The following is a 20,666-nucleotide window of genomic DNA, read 5'->3' on the forward strand; positions in this document are numbered from 1 at the left end:
AAGCTGTATTTCCACACTTTAAAAAAACTTTGCAGCTAAGTTTTAACATTATTTTGGTACACATACATATGTGAACAAGTATTTTTCTTGTGGAAAATAAAAAAGTGTAATCACAGGTCGATGGTGAATGACTATAATTTGACAGCAGTCACAAGTATAACAACTAGAAAGCTAGCTCCACAATTCAGGAACATTACGCACGAGTGTAAATAGTTAAATTCCTCACATTAAGTACAACTGTACATTTGTGGTGAAATGTAATATGAAAAGACAATAGCAAATTTAAAAAAAAAATGGTTAAATTGGTTTCAGAAATTGCTAACTCTAGTAATTCCTCAATTTGGAATGTGAAAAAAAGGAAAAGTGAATGTATGATACAGTATAAATATAAATTAAAAGACATTATACAGTTAACTAGCGTATTTTTCTAAGTTGTAAGTATACACACACACACACACACACATATATATATATATATATATATATATATATACATACATACATACATACATACATATATGCGGCCCCCCCCCCATTCCCAAAATTTTGTTAATACGGCCCTCGATACAAAAAGGTTGCCCACCCCTGGTCTAAAATGTTGTAATGTCGGATTTTCAGACAGGCCACACAAAACTAATAGCGTCGTTTCCCCTTTCGGGGGCCGCTAAAAAAGTTACAGCTTTTGATGTTGTATCGGGTGGGGGGGACACTGTAAGCTATATGTACTTAGTAGAGTAAAAAAAATTTTTTTTTTAAGTTATCATCAGAACTTCTAGCGCCTTAATGTCCGCGCAAAAGCGGCTGCGCCCAATGTCCGCGTACCTTCACTAGTATAATTCTAGTTTTCTTGTGCTCTATTGGGATGCTTACAATCCAATGAACGATTTGTCGGTGAACGAATTGTCGTGAACCAGCTGTCAGTGAACAAGTTGTCGTGGACAAGTTATCTGCGAACCAGTTGTCGGTAAGCCATATGTCATGTAAACGAATTGTCAGTGAACGAATTGTGGGTAAACAAAATGCAAGTGGGCAATTTGTCGTGGAACCGTTGCAGGTGTCGCTACACTGGCAGCCATAGCTACAAACCTACACACGTAACAAGCCCAGACCATGTGGTTGCTTGCCTACACGTAACAAGCCCAGACCATGTGGTTGCTTGCCTACACGTAACAAGCCCAGACCATGTGGTTGCTTGCCTACACGTAACAAGCCCAGACCATGTGGTTGCTTGCCTACACGTAACAGGCCCAGACCACGTGGTTGCTTGCCTACACGTAACAAGCCCAGACCATGTGGTTGCTTGCCTACACGTAACAAGCCCAGACCATGTGGTTGCTTGCCTACACGTAACAAGCCCAGACCATGTGGTTGCTTGCCTACACGTAACAGGCCCAGACCACGTGGTTGCTTGCCTACACGTAACAGGCCCAGACCATGTGGTTGCTTGCCAGTGATCGTGACAGCACTGGAAGTCTCGTGAGATTGTCGGAGCCTCAAGATACGAGGCAAGGAAAGTGGCAAGCATGAAGGAACGCAGAGGCAACAAAAAGCTGAGAGACGTTCTTGTGATGGAGCTCTCTGTTGTTGCTTCCTTCCCCAGCTTTGGCGAAGTAAGTTTATTTTACTTAAGTTAGTTTATTTTACTTTCTTCTTCATGGTGTAGCTCTAAAATCGTTGGCATTATAATATCGTGAATGGCGGTCACAAGAAAGGCATATTTTTTCTTGTTTAGGGACGCAGGCTTGGGACTCTGCTGGAGTAAGGCTGATCTGTAGGCTATTGTATGGACCCTGCTGGTCCATTATGTATGGCAATGGGTCGTGGGCGTCGCAAGCCCGAAGTGGACTGTTCGATCTGTGATCAACGTGTGACCAAGGTGTGATTACCTGTTCTCGATGTTGTATATATATATACACTCATATCTTAAGCACACTGATTAAACATTGATCACGATGTATAACCATCATTCATTATGTCATATATCATTGCTTCATTAAACCTGCGCATTCTCGTTATTGACCTGTATACGTTACAATTTGTTATTATTCGTTCTCTTGGTAATTATTTCATAAATTAATTGCTAGACTGTCAGGGGTGTCCGGGCAGACGAGTCACGGTCTAACTCATAGCCCCGACAGAATTGTAATAACGAACTGTGAGGTGGGGAAATATGTCAACCCCTAGATAAACCTGTAAACCCACCTTTACAGAAGATGTGGCAAAATATGTAGGTCACAGCTGGGGCTACGTAGCCACTGGAAATATTGCATTCCGCATTAATCTATGGACTAGAAGAAAAGCCTTATTATTATTATTATTATGTTAGAAAAGAACGAGTAGTCATTCTCTGGCGAAGCCAGGGTAAGTTTCGTTAAAGGGAAACAACATTCATCGTAGTCCCTTGATCAGTTTCCACCGATGAATTTTCTGGTGATGTGGCAGGTCTGCAAAAGTACCGCCCTCTGACAGGCAACGTGAATGTTCCTCGGAATGCGATGGGCCTTGAAGGTATCTGTGAGATCAGTTGTTATTATCCCCTCGGTTGATATAGCAATGGGGTATATTGTTGTTGTTATGAAAATCATATGCTGTATCGGTTGTCGTTCTTATGTTTACATACGCTTGTAACTCGTCCGTAAGAATGTGTTCATGAAATGTGTGTTGTGTAGTCATTCAGTGTATTAAAGCCAGACTAAGCGGGCATGGTTTTCGACTCTTTATCATTATGTTCTTAACAATTGAATACACTGAATCAAAAGTGTGAGGAATTTCTAAATGGATAGGATATTTCGAGCCCACAGCACCTCAAGCAGCAGAGCATTGGCAGCACTGGTATTAAACTTTTAAACATCTTGTATCAATAGTATCAGTAGATAATCTTGATACTAAGAAACTAATGATAAACTATATCTCTCCTGCTGTATACCAAATGATACTTGATAAAGAGACATTTGATGGAGCAATCCAGACTCTAAACAGCATCTACATTCAACCAAAGAATGAGGTGTTTGTTAGGCACAGGTTAGCTACTTGCAAACAAGAGCAAGTCAAACGATAGACGCCTACATGCAGAAATTAAGAATTCTATCCAAAGATTGCAACTTCAGAGCGGTGACTGCTGAACAACACCGAGAAGAGGCTATTAGAGATTCGTTTATCAATGGACTAGTGTCCAACAGCATTCGAAAACGTCTTCTTGAAAAAACTGTTTTGAGTTTAAAGGACGCCTTCGAGGAGACTCGCTTACTAGAACATGCTTATCAGCACTCATTACAATATGAATCATCACAGCCGGAAACTAATTGCGCGGCAACTACTCTCACCAATTCTTTGGGAGCGGGCAGGGTTTGAACCCGGGATCATCGATAAATCCGAACGACAGTCCAGCGCGCAAACCGCACGACCAGGCAGCCATCCTGCAAGGGAAGCGACATGCAATCAGTGCTTCAAAAAGGGTCATTTTCAAAGAGTATGCAAATCTAAATCTTCAACAGTGTCGGCTATCTCTACTGTACAGCCTTTGAGTTTTAACAAATCTACGATACCCATTTTCATCAACAACGTGCAATTGAAAGCCCTAGTAGACACTGGGAGCTGTGAAAGCTATATTTCGACGCACATTGCTAAGAAGCAATGAAAGCAACTATACTTTCTACTGGCAAGGAAAACCAGAACAAAGCCCTAGAATACATGGCGTCGGCTTTGCAATAAGAAACAGTCTCGTCCCCTGCATTGCAATGTTTCCCATTGGCAATGAAAGAGTAGCACACATGAAATTTGCATCACCGCAAGGCAAAGTTAATATAATCTGTGCTTACTCACCAACCCTTGCTGCACCAGAAGAGGACAAAGACAGATTCTTTCAAGCTCTAGAGGACGTAATTAAAAGTATTCCAAAGTCCGAGCACCTCTATATAAATGGAGACTTTAATGCCCGTGTTGGTGATGGAAATGATGCATGGCCAAAATGCTTGGGACCTCATGGTGTTGGCAAAATAAATGACAATGGCCAAAGGCTACTTGAGTTCTGTAGCTCTCATGAACTGTGTGTAACAAATACATTCTTCTCTGGCAAGGAACGCCATAAAGTCTCTTGGCAGCACCCACGCTCAAAAAGGTGGCACCAGCTTGACCTCTGCATCACCCGAAGGATGGATCTGAAAAGTGTCATCCACACCCGTTCATACCATAGTGCGGACTGCAACTCAGACCATTCACTAGTGCTAAGCAAAATCAAACTACTTCTCAAGAGGGCTTACACTTCCACTCAACCCAGAACTAGGCGAATTAACGTCAACCATGTAGGTGACCCAGAGAAGTGTGCACTCTTTGGCGAGCTCCTGAACAGTTCAATCCCCTCGTTAAGTGATGAAGAAGACATCTCGATCAGATGGGAGAAATTAAGAGACGTAATCTACAGTTCGGCAATCACCGCCTTTGGGCCTCATAAACACAAAAATGTAGACTGGTTTGAGGCGAATCTAGCACATATGGAACCTTGCATCGAGAAAAAACGATCTGCACACCTCGCTCACAAGACAAAGCCTAATCCAAAATCTCTGGAGGCCTTCAAAAGTGCTAATAAAGAGGCAAAACAAATGGCTAGAAAATGTGCTAACAACTTCTGGAGGGATACCTGCAACAGAATCCAAGACAGTCTCCACTCAGGAAATAGCAAAGCTCTATTTGATATCATTAAAGCGGCCCTGGGTCCAGCAGTGTCTAAGCCTGCCCCCCTTCTATCCAAATCAGGAGAAAAAATTACAGATCAAACCAAGCAGCTAGAACGATGGACAGAACACTACCTCGAAGTCTATGCCACACAGAATACAGTAGACGATGTCGCCCTGGCTTCTCTACCAGATCTTCCAGTACTGGAATGCCTAGATGAGCTTCCGAGCCTTAGTGACCTCAAATAAGCCATTAACTGCTTAAAAAATAGAAAATCTCCTGGGAGTGATGGTATCCCAGTGGAAGTAGTGAAAGTCAACGAATCACTCCTGCTCCCTGAACTCTATATTCTCCTCTGCCGCTGTTGGGAAACAGGTCATGTCCCACAGGACATGCGTGACGCAACTATAGTCACAATATACAAGAACAAAGGGGATCGGAGTGATTGCAACAACTATAGGGGTATCTCTCTCCTCAGTATAGTGGGCAAGATCTTTGCTAGAGTGGCACTATCCAGGCTGCAAGTGATAGCTTCTAGAGTCTACCCAGAGTCTCAGTGTGGATTCAGGAGTGGTAGGTCCACTATAGACATGATATCTTCTCTACGACTACTGCAGGAGAAATTCAGAGAGAGAGACAGACCCCTTTACATTGTTTTTGTCGATCTGACTAAAGCTTTTGACATGGTCAGCAGAAGTGGCCTTTTCAAACTCCTGAGGAAAATAGGTTGCCCTCCCAAACTACTGAAGTTAATTGAATGTTTTCACGAGGAAACTAAATGTACTGTCAAATTCAATGGAGCCCAATCAGCACCTTTTGAGGTTTGCAGTGGTGTCAAGCAGGGATGTGTGCTCGCACCTACTCTGTTTGGCATATTCTTCTCCTGTCTACTGCATTATGCGTACAGCGACATAAACGAAGGTGTGTTTCTCCATACAAGATCCTCTGGAAAACTATTTAATGTATCAAGGCTGCGGGCAAAAACCAAGGTTAGGAAGCTACTCGTCAGGGAACTCCTGTATGCTGATGATGCAGCTATTGTGGCTGATTCTGATATTCAGCTACAGTCCATGGTTGACAAACTATCTGCTGCTTGCCAGAAGTTCGGCTTAAACATCAGTCAAAGCAAGACTAAGATACTTGTCCAAAACACAAACACTGCACCTCAAGTAAGCATTAATGGCCAACCACTAGAAATTGTTGATCACTTTTGTTACCTTGGCTCCATCATATCCAACAACACTCTACTGGATAAAGACATAAACAACAGGATAGCCAAGGCAATGGCCACCATGTCACGGTTGCAGAAAAGAGTCTGGGACAACATATTGCTGACTAGCAGTACTAAAGCCCTAGTCTACCGGACCTGTGTGTTGAGCACCTTGCTGTACGGAAGTGAAACATGGTCAACCTACTCATGGCAGGAAAAAAAGCTGAATGTCTTCCACCTCCGATGCCTAAGGCGGATCTTTAAAATAAGGTGGCAAGATAAGATAACAAATGAGGAAGTGCTACATAGAGCAGGATGCCAGGACATCCGCTCTGTTATCAGCAGCAGACGCCTTGGCTGGCTTGGCCACGTTCGTAGAATGCCAGTAGGTCGACTTCCACAGGACATCCTGTATGGCGATCTAATTGAAGGCAGGAGAGCCGCTGGTCGCCCACTTTTACGTTATACGGATGTATGCAAACGCGACATGAAGCTCTTCAAAATCGACACTGGCAACTGGGAAGAGGTGGCACTGGACAGATCCACATGGAGAGAGAGCATAAAGGAAGGGTCACAGATTGCAGATGTCATACACAACAGAAGCAGAAAGAAGGGTGAAAATGCAATGGCGCCTGGTGATTTTATATGCCCAACCTGTGATCGCAGCTGTGTATCAAGGATTGGCCTCTTTAGTCACACAAGAAGTTGCAAAGGGAAAAGATCGTCTCACGAGACGTAAAATGCCACAGAGCTAAGAAGCACAAATGGCCGACATGTTCCTCAGGCAACATAATCTTTATGGCTTCCACCCATCTATCGCGAATCACTCAAGGACACATCTACGCTAACATACGACTCAAAAATGAACGATACAAAGGAGTTAAACTTTCTATACTAGACAATTTGTGCTCCGACGTCATTCTTGGACTTGACTTTATAAGTTTGCACCAAAATCTGTTTATTCCTTTCGATGGTCAGAAACCATTGTTGTGCCTGAATACTCTCCAGCCAGCGATAGTAGAGGCTCCTAGCCTATTTAGAAATCTGTCACCAAACTGTATCTCAGTGGCTACAAAGTCTCGCAGATACTCAATTCCGGATAGAAAGTTTATAGAGAAGGAAATTCAACAACTGATATAGGATGAAATTATTGAACCATCTAAGTCTCCTTGGCGTGCACAAGTCCTAGTCACAACAAATGACAGACATAAGAAAAGAATGGTTATAGACTACAGTCAAACCATCAACCGGTTCACTCTACTAGACGCCTACCCTATGCCCAGAATTAATGAACTAGCAGAAAAGATTTCCCAGTACTCTGTATATAGCACTTTAGACCTGAAAAGTGCATTCCATCAGATTCCCATAAAAGAAGAGGAAAGGCCGTTCACAGCCTTCGAAGCATGTGGGAAATTGTATCAATTTCGTCGGATTCCGTTTGGCGTTACGAATGGAATTGCCTGTTTTCAGCGTACGATTGACAAAATCATCGAAGACGAACGACTCACTGACATTTTTGCTTATGTGGACAATGTGACCATCTTCGGTATGGACTCTGAATCACACGACCGAAACCTACAGCGTATGGAAGCACTTTTAATGAAACAAAAAGTGAAATTAGCACTACTAAAGTGAGACTGTTAGGATACGAGATTTCCAAAGGACAACTTAAGCCGGATCCGGAGAGATTTCGCTCTCTAAGGGAATTACCCGTACCAGTGAAAATTTGTGAACAGAAATGAGTAGTGGGTCTTCTGGCTTACTACTCACAGTGGATACCAAACTTCTCAACAAAAATAAGCCTGTTAACAAGAAATCAACAATTTCCTGTCACTGAAGAAGCCAAAAGAACATTTGAAAGTTTGAAAAAATGAGCTTGAAAAAGCCGCCGTATATACTATTGATCCGAATCGCCCTTTAACCGTTGAGACGGATGCTTCTGATATAGCCATTGCAGCTACCCTCAACCAAGATGGCTGGCCCGTTGCTTTCTTCTCTCGCTCATTAACAAAAAGTGAAAGAAAACATTCTTCCGTTGAGAAAGAAGCATATGCCATTGTTGAGTCGTTGAGGAAATGGAAACATTTCTTAGTTGGTAAAGCGTTCACACTTGTTACGGATCAGCGATCTGTCTCTTTCATGTATAACAAGTCAAACAAGGGGAAAATGAAAAATGAAAAAATCCAGAGGTGGAAACTAGAACTCTCGTGTTTCCACTATGACGTCATCTATCGCCCTGGCAAGCAGAACAATGTAACTGATACATTTACCAGAAACTATCTATCTGCCATCACTCACAATGACCTTAAATTGCTGCATACTAGTCTTTGTCATCCGGACATTACTCGACTATTGCCCTACGTAAGGACTAAAAATCTTCCATTTTCCTGTGATCACGTCAGAACTGTGATAGATCAATGTCAAACTTGTGCAGAGCTGAAGCCCCGTTTTTTTTTCGACAGCCGACCGGAGAGCTGATTAAAGCGACCCAACTTTTTGAGAGAATTAGTATGGATTTCAAGGGACCTCTCCCTTCTGTTTCAAGAAATAAATATCTACTTATCATTATAGAGGAATTCTCTAGATTCCCATTTGCATTTGCATGTTCCAATATGTCTTCCTCTACGGTTGTTAAATATCTCAATGAACTATTCGCCGTATTTGGATTTCCAGTGTACGTCCACACTGACAGGAGAACTTCGTTTATGTCTACTGAGGTGCAGCATTTCCTCCACGAGAGAGGAATCGCGACTAGTAGAACGACCCCTGACAGTCCGAGAGGAAACGGACAAATAGAGAGACTTAACGGGACTTTATGGAAGGCCATCACTTTGGCTTTACATTCTAAGGACATAAGCTAAATGAGAACTAGTACTTAATGATGCTCTGTAGTCCATCCGGTCATTACTATGCACTGCAACTAACAGGACACCACATGAACGACTTCTTGGGTTCAACCGAAGAAGTGGTTCCGGGACCTCTCTGCCAAAATGTTTGACCAGTCCTGGTCCTATCCTGCTGAAGAAGAACGTTAGATCGTCTAAATATGATCCCATAACAGAAAAAGTTGATTTAATTAAGTACGCTATTATTCGAACACCAAACGGTCGAGAGGAAACAGTCTCATTGCGAATGTTAGCCCCTAGGGAGGAACAAAAAGTTATAGAAAATGAGAATCAGAGTGGAACAGAGCTTGATACTGACTTCCCTGTCCAAAGCTCGCCTCCCAGGAATCAACCTACTGATTCTACGATGGCTGAAGAAACCACCAGCACCACCGAAGAAATAGCCAGACCGTCGGAAGCTCAAGCAGATGAAACTACACATAGATACAATCTTAGAGTAAGGAGAACTAGGCCCAATTACAAAGTGTAAAAGCTCATCAGCTTACTAGAACTCTTAAATTGACATTAAATTTGTCAATTTTAGTCTCCAAAATGACATTTGTTTATTTTACTATCTTCATTTTACTTTGTTACTTGACTTTAATATGATATTGGATTTATCATGTTATATATTAATAAGCTATTTGATCTATAATGTTTTTTTTTTGTTACAGCATGTCCTGCTATTCTACATTGTTTGTTGACTTGAACCTCTATTACTGTTCTACGTTTATTTCATTCTTTCAATGTCAATAATACAATAAGTAAGCGCGATTTGAACTTGGGGTGAATGTAATGAAAATTATATGCTGTATCGGTTGTCGTTCTTATGTTTACATGTGCTTGTAACTCGTTCGTAAGAATGTGTTCATGAAATGTGTGTTGTGTAGTCATTCAGTGTATTAAAGCCAGACTAAACGGGCATGGTTTTCGACTCTGTTATCATTATGTTCATAACAATTGTTTTAGATAATTTCCATAAACGCTTAATCTCCAAGCCAAGGTTCATATATTTTCTTTGTTTTTCCAGCTCAGTTTTTTTTTTAAATTATGAGACAGTGGTAAGACGATGTCAATAATGGTAGCGGCTTTTTCTTTTTTATCGATGAGCAGCAAATCAGGGCGATTAATATCAACCGTTTTGTCAGTCCAAATAGGCCTGTCCCAGTACAGTAGATGATCTGTAGACTCGAGAACCTCTTGTGGTGAGTATCTGTAATAAGGAGGAGTATCCTTACCCATCAAATTGTGTGTCAAAGCCAAGTGCTGGTGTGTTATTATTATTATTATTATTATCATCATCTAACTAGCAACATTTAGATTTTTATCTCATGTTTATTTTTGTGTGTGTGTTCAAATTGCCATACCAAATACTGCAAGTAGTGATGTTGAAACTTAAAATACTGCAGATAAGAACATGGTTAAACATTAAATAGACTTTTTCGCAAACACTAAGTAGTAGCCTTTTTTTTTTGTTCTTTTTTTTCATGATGATTCAATCTTTGTAAGCCGTGAAAATTATTGTATGTTTAACACAGTTCCGAGATACTTAAATATTTGAACTAATTCATTGCTTCCCCCCCCCCCCCCCAGATAGGCTACTGATACAATATCATTTTCTTTCTTTTCTTTTGTAATACTTTTTTTTGACATTTAAAATTTAAGAAAAAATTATCACAACAGTATTTTACAATGCTATTTAATTCTCTTAAATATAAGTTTATGTTTGAGCTCTCTGAGAGCAGGGCAAGAAGAGCCGCGCCAAGCTGAGAGCAGGGCAAGAAGAGCCGCGCCAAACTGAGAGCAGGGCAAGAAGAGCCGCGCCAAACTGAGAGCAGGACAAGAAGAGCCGCGCCAAAATGAGAGCAGGGCAAGAAGAACGGCGCCATCTAGATGATGCAGTCAAAAAATAAGGAAATAAACATGATTGTTTATACAAATGAAATAAGGATGCTGAAAGATGTTTGTTTATACAAATGAAATTAGGATTTATACAAATGAAATAAGGTGAAAGATGACTGTTCATACAAATGAAATAAGGATGCTGAAAGATGACTGTCTATACAAATGAAATAAGGATGCTTAAAGATGACTGTTCATACAAATGAAATAAGAATGCTGAAAGATGACTGTTTAAACAAATGAAATAAGGATGCTGAAAGATGACAGTTTACACAAATGAAATAAGGATGCTGAAAGATGACTGTTTATACAAATGAAATAAGGATGCTGAAAGATGACTGTTTAAACAAATGAAATAAGGATGCTGAAAGATGTTTGTTTATACAAATGAAATAAGGATGCTGAAAGATGACTGTTTATACAAATGAAATAAGGATGCTGAAAGATGACTGTTCATACAAATGAAATAAGGATGCTGAAAGATGACTGTTTAAACAAATGAAATAAGGATGCTGAAAGATTACTATCTCTATGAATGCCTAAACTAAACATGCCTGTCTTACCCTAGGCCTAGGTCTAGTTTTCAGGAGCACTTCGTCTCTTCAATGTAAAAACAGGTAACATAACTCTGGCGTCTCTACACAAATAGCCCGCTACGTTCCGAGTATCGAAGACTAGACCGATGTACTCCCTTAGGGCAAGTTTCTGTGTCATCAATAAATCAATAAATCTAGTCTGGACATTAGTTCATTATTTTAATCTCTTTGTCTGGAAAAAATGTCATATTTTTATCTGAAAAAAAAAACACACAACTTGTCTTGAACGAAGAATATTTTTAAAATCTTTTGTTTGAAAAAAACAACATTATTTAAATCTGTCTCAAAACAGTAACGAAGAAACAAAACAAAATTACAAACAAAGAGAGTTTTTGTACACAAACTCAGAGGTGGACCCGATCGAATTCACCAATGAACAGGGAATATTTAAACCATAGTCTTGTTTTAATCGTTTAAATTAATAAAATTGTAAAAAATTATTTGGCGTTTTTTTTTGACATAAAAGCAAACAGGACAATACTTTGTCTCTACAAACAGATATGGAATCCTCCCAGACAGTGTCGGTGGTCCTGGTGCGGTAGCTCAGGGCGTCATCCCTTCCCCATTAACTTTCTTCAAATATGTTCCAATAAACACTATTGCTAGTTAGTTCTTTTTGTTGAACAAATACAGTGAGCTGATTACCTACTATTATTGATTTTTACTTAAATGTAAAATGATTATCAATTCTATTATAAAATCCCATTGTTTATGGCATTTATTCAAATGTTTTTGCAAATTTTACAATAATATTTAATTAAAATTAGAAACAGACTTAACATCACCTAAACAGGTTTCCTTTGTTATACTTTAAAACAGAAATGGTATAACGATGTGTTTAGTCATTTAAACTTACACTACCATCTAGACGTGTCTGGTCATGTTTGGGCATAGATCTAGAGATTTTCATATATAGAAAAAAAAAAAAGAAAAATGCAAACACAACTGTTACATTATACATTGGCATACTGGCTAGGCTGGCCTGACATCTAATTATCTTTTCCAATGTGTCTGCTTTTGTCAAGATATAATTTTATGTGACGCAAACAGCATAAGTGCATCATTATCCAGTACGACCAGTAGTATGCCTATTATAGGCCTACTAATCCAGATCATAATATTGGCTTAACTCTAGGTTTAGTAATTTTAAGATTAAACGTGTAAAGTCATACGAGTTATATTCTAGGTCTAAATTATATATCTAGATTCTAGGTCTAGTCTAGATCTAATGTGGATTCTACATTTAGTTCTACAATATTCTTGATCTAGACCTAGTCTAAATATTGCTATAAATTTCCAGGAAAGCACTCAACAGGTTAATGATAATATAGATAAGGATATAATGATTAAATAAAGAACACACACAAACCACAGAATGTCAATTTGTTCTAGATCTAGTTTGATTCAACAAAATAAGCCGGCATCTACTATCATGTCTCCATTTCCTCCTCTCCCTTGTTCCACGCTCGTGTGGAACAGTGCCTAGTGCGCACCATGTATCTCAGTGCGGAAATAGAGTTACAACACTGCTCCCCCCTTCTCAAACCTGTTCGTCCCGAACAGAACCTGTACTGCCACAGTACTGATGAAGTCGATCTACATGGACGACCTTCAGCTTAGACCGGGGACTTTTCTGAATGGGCATTGGCCCGTTTGTCGTATCTTTTCTTCATCTGGTCACTGGTCATCTTGATATTTCTGCGGGCCAGAGCATGGGCTTCCTCCATTCGTTTTCGGAGATTAGTGACGTACTCCGTCGAAGTAGCTGGCTTATCACCTGGAACCCCGAATAGCAAGTCACATGGTAATCGCAGTTCTCGGCCAAACAACATCTTTGCTGGTGTATAATTTGTGGTGCCATGAACGCCATGAGGAACATTGGGATATAGGAGTCCCAGTCATCTTGTCGTTCACTGGCGACCTTCATTAGGTGTTGTTCTAGAGTTCTGTTAAAGCGTTCTACCATTCCATCCGATTGGGGGTGTAGAGGCGTGGTGCGAGTCTTTTCGATGCAGAGTGTCCGGCACATTTCCTGAAAAACTCTGGATTCAAAGTTTCGGCCCTGGTCTGAATGTAACTCAATTGGAGCTACGTACCGACTTATCCAGTTCTCTACAAGGGTTTCCGCTACTGTGGTGGCTTCTTGATTAGGTATCGCATATGCTTCAGGCCATTTAGTAAAATAGTCAATAACTACCAAGATGAACTTATTTCCTTTCTTGGTTTCAGGGAATGGCCCAGCAACATCGATTGCGATCCTTTCAAAGGGGTTCCCAACGTTGTATTGTTGCATGTGTCCTCTTGTTCTACGTTGCGGGCCCTTGGCTGCTGTACAGACATCGCATCTTCGGCACCATTCTTCAACATCTTCCCGGTAACGGAACCAGTAAAACCGCTGGCGCACCTTCTCCAAAGTTTGTTGACACCAAGATGGGAGCCACTGAAGCCATTATGTATCTCTTTCAGTACTTCCGACACCCTAACCTTAGGTAGTATCAGCTGAAAGCGATTGCTTGTCCCGTCTGGCGTTTCCCATACTCTCTTGAGGACACCGTTTACAATTGATAGGGAGTCCCATTGGGCCCAATATGCCTTGGTAGCGGTATCAGAGATGTGTTGCCAATCTGGTCGTGGTCTATCTTCCTTCATCAAGAGAATGGGAGCCAGATCTTCGTCTCTTAGCTGATCCTCTCGGATTTTTTCGTCCGACCACGGTCCGGAAGCTTCTACCCCAAGACAATGGCAATCGACGACCGCCTCCTTTTCTTCGACCTTTCTACAGTGCTTGCATTCAGTTTTGCAAGGTCTTCGGGACAGCGCATCAGCATTCTGGTGAGTCTGTCCTTTTCGGTGCTGAATCTCAAAGTCATAGGTTTGCAGACGTTCGATCCACCTAGCGACTTGACCTTCAGGACTCTTAAAGGAGAGGAGAGCAGCCATTGTAGAGCGGCGTGATCACTTCTAAGGGTGAACGTTTGTCCATATAAATATTTGTGGAAATGTTTTATGGCGTCCACAACGGTCAGAAGCTCACGTCTCGTGACGCAGTAGTTCCTTTCAGCCTTTGACAAACTACGACTGAAATAGGCAATAACTCGTTCAGTTTCATCCACTTTTTGGGACAAGACAGCGCCTATTCGGTACCACTCGCATCTGTGTCCAGTATGAATGTCGTGCCTGGTATAGGGTAGGCCAATATGGAAGATGAGGCAAGTGTGTTTTTCAGCCTTTCAAATGCCTGTTGACATTCCGTCGTCCAAATAAAATGCTTCTTTTGTTCTGTCAGTAAATGAAGAGCCCTACAAATGTTTGAGAAATTAGGCACAAAACGTCTGTAATATGTACAAAACCCCAGAAAGCTTCTCAATTCATGAATATTCGTTGGGGTAGGCCATTGCCTTACTGCCTCGACCTTGTCGGGATCAGTGCTAACTCCGTCTCCTGACACGATGTGCCCAAGATATTTTACACTCCTTCCAAACAAAGAGCACTTCTTTGGGTTGAGTTTCATCCCAGCGCCTCTTATCATTTGAAACACCTCCTTCAAATTTGTAAGATGCTCTTCAAACGTCCTACCTAAGACGATAATGTCACCCAGATAGACAAGGCAGATGTTCCAGTTAAGTCCTCATAAGACACGCTCCATCAGTCGCTCAAAGGTTGCCGGAGCATTGCAGAGCCCAAAAGGCATTACAGTAAATTGCCAGAGACCGTTTCCTGCAGAGAACGCCGTTTTCTCTCTATCTTCGGGATGCTTTCCAACTTGCCAATACCCGCTTTTTAAATCGAGAGTAGAGAATATATGTGCTCCTGAAAGTGTATCAAATGTGTCGTCGATTCTAGGTAGAGGATAACTGTCCTTATGGGTGACCTCGTTCAACGATCTATAATCTACACAGAATCGCATAGAACCGTCTTTTTTTTTCACTAAGACTATAGGTGAGCACCAAGGACTATTTGAGGACTCAATGACTCCTTGTTGTCTCATGCATTCTATCATGTCCATGGCTTCTTGTTGTTTTGCCAGTGGAAGACGACGTGGTGGATGTCGAATTGGTCTAGTGCTTCCTGTGTCGATACGATGTTAAACCATATTCGTCCGCCCGAAATCTGTCTCATCAGTCGGAAAAATATCACTAAACTCACAAATCAATTTTTCGGCACTGGCATATTGTTCATCCGATAAATTCGTCTTAATCTTCCCCAAGAGCTTTGTAATATACGGGTGGGCTGATGCAGTGCTGTCCCTGATGATGTTATCATCGCTGCAATTGTGTATCAGGTCGACCGTATAGCAAACAGCTATGATGCTGTCTTTTCTTATTTTTTTTTACCCAAGCTAAGGTTCATAACTCTAACTGGTACTTTCTGATCTCTATCGATCATGACCAACGTCTTACCTACGGCAAATTCACTGTAGTTATCTTCCTTGCCCTCGACCAGTGCCGTTCTAGTTTTTGTATGACCAGGCTCCAATTTTCCCCAAATAATCAATTCAGACTGTGCAGGCAAACTCGTATCCTCCGTCAACATGATTTTCTGATTCGATCATTCTCTTCCTTATCCTCATCATTTAGTAAAGGAATCTCTACGTTCCCACATATCAAAGCTCCTCCGCCAATGTCAATAGAAAACCCGAATTTCTGTATAAAGTCGAGTCCTACGAGTCATCGGTTATATTGGCGATCAGGAATTCATGAATGAATAACTGATTCCCGAGCTTGAATTGAACACTCGTCAATCCTTGTATAGGCATCAACTCACCACTGGCGGTTTTTAAGGAATATGCGTTATAATGTTTTTGTTCACGACCTCCGGCCGAATGACTGATCGAGAAGCACCAGTGTCCAGCAGAAAACGATAATTTTCAGCACCGATTTTGCCTTCTACCTTTAAACTCTTATTCTGCCCCAGCACGGCGACTGGGATGACGGTTGCGGGGGCTCTTATTATCTGTGTCGCCTCTTGAAGCCGGCGCGTGCTAGTTTCCCTGGTAGCCCCGGAAACCAGTTCGTGCATTCATTTCTGATCTGTGATGGGTTCCGGTTTGTCGAGATCTTCCAGTGCAGCTTCTTTGAATATGGCCAAGTTCACCACAATTCCCTGGGTTGATTTTCTGGTATCCGGGTTGTTCACCTTTCGTCCAGTGCCTCTGTCACCCTTCTGACAAGTTGTGCGAATTCCTCCTCCTTGACATCCAGCCTTCGGCCCTGGTGAGTGCCCCCAGATGCGTCTTTGGCAGCCTCGTATGACAGAGCGTAAACTAGGGCTTCGCTTGCCCTGCGTTTACCACTAACTCTTGTGGCTTTCTTCAACTCAGGGTCTCGAAGCGCATCAATGAAAGCGTCTGTGATGATGACCTCCAAGAAATCTTGTGCGACGGTTGGGTAGGCCAAATGTGCGAGGCGTTCGATGTCTGTCTCTAGCTCATGTAGTGTCTCCCTCGGGGCGCTGTTGTCGGGTCTTCAGTTGCACTCGATAGACTTCTTGCAAATGTTCATCCCCGTATCGGAGTTCCATAGCTTGGACAAGAACGGCGAAATCCTGCTGGTTCGGTAGAGACTGAAGCAATTCAGAGGCTTTTCCTCTTAGAGATAACACAAGGGCGGTGGCTTTATCTTCCTCACTGTTCCATTTGTTAACTTTTGCCGCTGCGTCAAATTGCTTCTTATATACGGACCAGGACAAGGAACCATCAAATACGGGGGCCTTCATTTTCTTGGAGACTTCAGGTACTAATGACGTCATATTGGCATCTGGTACATTTCTGTGCTTGCATTGAGCTTGTATCTTCATTTCATCGATGACCTTCTCCACTGCGTCTACCCTCTGTTTGTCCATGTTGGTGATTCTCTCCTCCACAGCTTGCACGCGTTGGTTCATAGCCAATAACTCGGTTTTGATTCCCGAGTCCATGAGATCTATCTTGTCATTGGTGTTTCCTAGCCCTGAGTTTAACTGTTCTCGCATAGAACCAATACTTTCGAGCACAGCTGCCATATCTGGTTCAACTTCAAAAAGATAGGTGTCCGGATCTACTTCTTCCTCCATCAAACTCTCCCGTAGGCGTGCCTATAGGGTTTCCTAATTTCCAATTGTCTTCAGACCTCGGTCACGGAGTTCCCGCTTCAGTTCCTTCATAAGGAGTTTGTCTAGCGTTTTCGTGGTAGCCATTATAAATCCCACTTCTGATACCAATTGCTATAAATTTCCAGGAAAACGCTCAACAGGTTAATGATAATATAGATAAGGATTTAATGATTAAATAAAGAACACACACAAACCACAGAATGTCAATTTGTTCTAGATCTAGTTTGATTCAACGAAATAAGCCGGCATCTACTATCATGTCTCCATTTCCTCCTCTCCCTTGTTCCACGCTCGTGTGGAACAGTGCCTAGTGCGCACCATGTATCTCAGTGCGGAAATAGAGTTACAACAATATTCTAGATATAGACCTTTCTAGATCTAGATATAGTCTTGATTCTAGCTCTAGACCTAGTAAGTTTTGATTCTAGAATCTAGGTCAAAATCTAGAAATCTAGACCTAGTCTAGATTCTAGGTTTAGATCATAATATTGGCTTAACTCTAGGTTTAGTAATTTTAAGATTAAACGTGTAAAGTCATACGATTTATATTCTAGGTCTAAATTATATATCTAGATTCTATGTCTAGTCTAGATCTAATGTGGATTCTACATTTAGTTCTACTATATTCTTGATCTAGACATAGTCTAAATAATCTAGATTTAGACCTTTCTAGATCTAGATATAGTCTTGATTCTAGCTCTAGACCTAGTAAGTTTTGATTCTAGAATCTAGGTCAAAATCTAGAAATCTAGACCTAGTCTAGATTCTATAGATCTAGACATAGTAGTCTAGATTCTAAATCTGAACCTAGTCTAGATTCTAGGTTTAGTCTAGATTCTAGATCTAATCTGGATTCTACATTTAGTTCTAGATCTTGATCTAGACTTAGTCTAGTTATTATAGATTTAGAATTAGTCTAGATTCTATGCCTCAAGTTTAAAAAAGGAAAACTGACAAAGGCAAAGTGCCAGAGTCAGTTATGAGGGATGCTGTATACTGCTTCACCGTGTGAATCTCATCGCACGACTAGGGCACCGTGTTGAGAAATCTATTCTCTGAGAACACGGAGCCAGGGCCAACTCGCCATGCGTTCCAGCTTCGTTTTCACTCAAATGGTCATTTTTGGGGGGTAGTGTTGCGCACTCGTAAAGGATGTGGTTAACCGTTTCGACGTCTTCCTGGTGTGTCTGCAGCGTGAATCGAAGTTTGGTTAAAATCATAGACTATATATTACATGGACTGCCAACTCTACGCACTAAGCCTATATTTTTCAATAAACAAGTCCCGTTCACGGAGGCGTCCTTGGTTGCGTGGTAAATTGACTTCCGGTAGATTTTTTTTTTACGTATAAAGAAACCATTCTCGAAGATTTTTACCACCACTTTTACAGCAAATCATGAATGGAAACTGAATTGTTAAAGAAGATGTTACAGAGGTAAGTGTGCACAAATCAATTTCTGACTTAGATCTATAACTGTAAAGCTTTATAGCTGATTTTCTTAGCCAATATAGACTAATTAGCCAAGCCTGTATTTCGTGTATTTTCTTGTTTACGACATTGATTGAATTGAGGTTCTTGTGAGAGCATAGCCTATATATATATATAAACCACATAGTAAGACTTATTCAGAAGGATAACCCGGTAAATTGAGATCTATATGCTCTTACTATAATAGGCTAAAATGACCTTTCGTTTATAAGTTGTAAAAAAGTCCTATATTATGTGTAGGCCTAAAGTAAAAGTAATAAGTCTAGATGTAAAGTTTTCTCAGAGTTGAAAAATGTAAGAAAAGTATGTTTGGCATTTAGATGCTGTCGTTGATAAAATAGAAAAAGTACATTCTGTGATGTTTTATGGCAAGTTGTTATAACACAGTGCAGGACAGGCCACTGTCCTGTTGCCTCATGTTTCTCACGGCTATGGCCAAATTTCGAATCCTGGTGCCCCCGTGCCTCATTTTCTGTTTGACTGCCCCAGACTTGCTGATCTCCGTCTCAACAGGTCAGAACCAAAAATTCTCGATCTGTATGGTGACATGTATGCACTACGCAATACAGCAGGGTTTCTGTCCAGGGCTTTTGCAAGAGAAGATTTGAGCCTCTCAAGCCCTCACTCAAATGGAGTTTGATGATGTTGACTTTTTTTGCCCTTTTTTCTGTCTTGGTGAGAGTTATTGTAAGACTGAACTATTGACCTGCAGCTGTCGAAGTATTGACTAGCCTTTGTAATAATTACTGTGAAAGGTAGTGAGAGCAGCATCGTCGTCAAACATCAGTTCCCTAATCAGGTTATGTAGTTTCCTCGTTTTGGTCAAGCCAGTTTAAGAAGCCTTCCATCCGATCTACTGTGGATATATAGGGCCTACTCCATCTTCCAAGGCGCTATGAGAGTACAGACGAAACAATTCCGAATAGTGTTGATGGCCAAAACCCATCCTTGTTTTACCCTGCTCTTGATAGATAATACCGGTACCTAAAAGTCTTAGAGGAAGAACTGTCAAACTTTACAGTTCATATCATGTGAAGCTAACAGTAGTTTCAATAGCTTATTTGGACAGACAATTTTCACTAGTAAAAACCACTTCTGCTTAGTGTGAGCATATTGCTAAATGAAGTTCATATTTCTATTACTTTCTACTCAAGTCACCCAAGAGAAATTTTATTTAAAGCGAAAACCTTTTTATAATGCATTTTTCGTTGTTTTTTTTTTTTTTAACTTAAGGAGCATACTACTTCCAAAAACCTGATTTGATTGTCACTAACTTTCAAATTGAAGGGGATCTACTACAAGTGAGATTTTTTTTTACTGTCTCCAATAACATTGTGTTATCAATACATGTATCACTTTAAATTACTTGTAATTGTGAAATAATAGGTAAAAAATCTCCTTAAGTACATGTTATATTTAATCCTATGCATAAAATTTATTTACATAAAAAAAATCATTAAAGCAGGCCTAATTGTAGAGAAAAAATTATTTCTTGTGATTGCATTGAAATCAACTTTAAAGATGCTGTCCATTGTTGTAACATAAAGTAGTCTTACATTTTTTAATTAGCAAATATATATATTTATAACATGTCTAAACTAGTTTGAATTTCTTTTCTTTTTTCCTCAGCTGCTCATGAATTTCGAGATTTTACAGCTAATAGAGGAACAAATTTTATCTGCTTCCACTTAGCCAAACAGCATGGAAATATGCTATTGTAATGAGTAGAAGATATTTGTCATTTAGAGTATCATGCAACAGCTAATTATCAGTCCACACATTTCAAGATGAGGAAAAGAACAGTATAAGCTACATTCATTGAT

General features: G+C 40.7%; 1 long non-coding RNA gene across 1 annotated transcript; it reads left to right on the forward strand.

Annotated features, from left to right (window-relative positions):
• Positions 1-18,564: 18,564 nt before the first annotated feature.
• On the forward strand, positions 18,565-20,613 carry LOC129923630 (uncharacterized). Its single transcript, XR_008775585.1, has 3 exons — positions 18,565-18,789; positions 20,077-20,144; positions 20,473-20,613. It is a non-coding gene; the product is annotated as an uncharacterized LOC129923630 (long non-coding RNA).
• The last annotated feature ends 53 nt before the right edge of the window (positions 20,614-20,666 follow it).

This window comes from Biomphalaria glabrata, chromosome 17, assembly GCF_947242115.1.
Source record: "Biomphalaria glabrata chromosome 17, xgBioGlab47.1, whole genome shotgun sequence".
Taxonomy (NCBI): domain Eukaryota; kingdom Metazoa; phylum Mollusca; class Gastropoda; family Planorbidae; genus Biomphalaria; species Biomphalaria glabrata.